The following is a 2,903-nucleotide window of genomic DNA, read 5'->3' on the forward strand; positions in this document are numbered from 1 at the left end:
GACAAGACAGACAAGTCAGAAGATTATGAAAAGTTTGATGAAATTGCTCCATTCACAGTGAAGATTGACCCGAGCATCCCGTTAAATGATGAAGATTTTCCATGGTTACAGCGCAAAGGGACACACGCGAAGAAAAAGTTTCACACCCAAAGATCTGGGATGTGATCGGCTTCACTATCATCACTTTCTTCTGTGTTTCACACCCAGAGGGGAATCTGTGTAATAGTTAGGGTAGTTATGTGTTTTGGCATTTGAAATGCGAAGAAATTTTATGTGCAAACAAATTCTTTCATGCCTTTACTGATTTTTAAAGTTAAGTTATTCACAAACTAGTGGTTCACACTAATTTCAAATAATTCAAAATTTAAACTATTCAAATTTGAAAACTACGGGCACTAACAGAAAGTTTGTAATTTTTTGTACCTAAAGCAAAAATATTCACAAAGAAACTCTAAACACACAAAAAAACAACACAAAAATAAATAAAGCAAAAAAATTTAAAAAAAGCCCGCCTACTAGGCCAGAGCGGCCTGCATACGACTAGAAACCCAACCTGTCATTGGGCCAGGATGCAGGCCTGCAAAGGCCAAGTGAGCCCACAGGGCAGCAAAGAACACGTAGGCCCAGTAAGCCTGCTTTGGAGAGGAGCTCGAGAGAGCGACCGCACGGGGGTTTATAAACCAGTGCGGTCGCCCCTCGGCTAGCGAGGTGGGACTAAACTTGCCGCACCGCACCTGCGCCAGCGCACCCCCTTTAGTACCGGGTCGTGGCACAAACCGGTACTAAAGGGGGGGCCTTTAGTACCGGTTTGTGCCACCACCCGGTACTAAAGGGGGTCGCTTCCCGCCGCTTGGGCTGGCCAAAACAGGCCTTTAGTACCGGTTGGTGGCTCCAACCGGTACTAAAGGTGCCTTCTATATATACAACACTTTGAAAAATTCCATTCTCTCTCTGTTTCTTCCTCTGTTTCCCCATTGAAGCACCGCCCACCCCGATCGATCGACGCCGTCACCGACCCCATCGCCGTCGCCGTCGCCGCCCCCGTCCCCGTCGCCGCCCTCGTCTTCGTCGTCGCCCCGGGCCCGTCCCCGTCCCGCCGTCCCTGCGTCGCCACCCAAGCGTCACGCCCTGGCCCGTCGCTGCCCCCGGCCGTCGCCTCGCCGTCGCCGTCGCCCCGCTGTGAGCTCTCCCCCTCTAACCCCTCTCCCTCGCCCCCGGCGGCCACCATGGGCGCCGCCCCTCCCCGAGCCCATACACACACACAAACATGATGAACACACACACACACATGTAGATATGTATGAATGCATGTATATATTAGTATATACGTATTTTGTATGTTTAATTAGTTTAGATTTTTTAGATTATTGTTTTTTCACTAGTATATATGTATGAATGCATGTTAGATGGATATAATTAGTGTTTAATTAGTATGGAATTTTTTTATATAGTGTTGTTTTTCTGTTTTTTAATGGATGTATAGAAGTTGTTTTTTCTGTTTTTAGTGTTAGATGCTTAATTAGTATGGAATAGCATATAGAATTTTGACATATGCAATGATAGCATAATTAGTGTTATATAGAAATGTTAGTTATCAAAATCCAATCATTAAAAAAATGTTACTTTTTGCGGGCATATAGCTAGTATTTGTTCTCGACGATGCCCGGCCCGCATCCTCGCTGTCGACCCTTCTGCGACGACGTCCGGCTGACCCATGTCCGGGACTGGGCTCCGCCGGGCTGGCACTGGGAGGTGCTGCCTGGAGGGGCGCGCCGCTTGATGAGGAACCCGGGCCCGGGTCCCGTCGTCGACCCTGATCTCGTTTGGTGGCGTTCGCGTGGGCCAGTTTCGGCGCGGAGGGAGCCGGCCCAGCCGGAGGTGGTACGTCGCCGTGTCAGGGAGGAGGACGAGCACGTCCATCGCTACATGGTTGCGTTAGAGGGCGGCAGGTTCTCCAATACCTGGCAGTTTCTTCAGGGATATCACTTCAGCTATGATCCTGTGAGGGTTCCTTCTCTTTGGGTGTCCACCGCCCGCGCCGCAGGAACCGCGAGTGTCCTAGATTCTTCTGTAGTATTCGATCTTTATTAGCTACCTAGCCAGTGATGTATTCGATATTATATCTATTATTCGAGACGATGTATTCGAGATTATATCTATTATTCGAGACGATGTATTCGAGATTATATCTATTATTCATTTTCTTTGTCGGCGGGCAGGGTTGGGCAAGGTTCATCAGCGTCACGGAAGGCGAATGAAAAAAAAAGCTTAAATGGTTTCGACCCAAGGTAAGTAATTAAGTAGTACTAGCTAGCTAGCTAGCTGCCATCTCTTTAATTATCATGCTTGATTAATTATTATCTGATCAAATTTCATTCTCGTAAAGGCCCTGAAGCAGGCGCAGGGGACTGATCTGTGTGCATTCTGCGTTTGCAAGAACATTCGTATGATGGCGTTCGAAAGGAGCAGATCTCAAAGACAGGAATGGGTACGCTTGTCAGAACACTATTCACATTTTTTACACCATTATCGATATCTAGTCACACAACTAATACACATGCATATTGATCTTCTTCTTAACAGTTCAGAGAGGTGCGGGAGAAGCTCCTAGAAACGGAGCGCGTAGAAGCACTTCAAGAGGAAATAGCGGGATTTTTGCTCGACCAGGTCATAAATCCGAAGGGAGAATACTATTACCCGCTACCGCCTCATGAAAACCACTTCCAATTGTCATCGTGCTCCGAAAGCACCAATTATGCTAATGCCACTGGCTCCGAAGGCAACATGCATATGTAGGAGAAATTGTATATAGCTATACATGTGTGTATGTGTGAATTAATTAATATGGTGGTTTGTGAGACATTGATGATATACATATGCATGATTGGTTCTACTAGAAATTC

The sequence above is a fragment of the Triticum aestivum genome, chromosome 7B (assembly GCF_018294505.1).
Source record: "Triticum aestivum cultivar Chinese Spring chromosome 7B, IWGSC CS RefSeq v2.1, whole genome shotgun sequence".
Taxonomy (NCBI): domain Eukaryota; kingdom Viridiplantae; phylum Streptophyta; class Magnoliopsida; order Poales; family Poaceae; genus Triticum; species Triticum aestivum.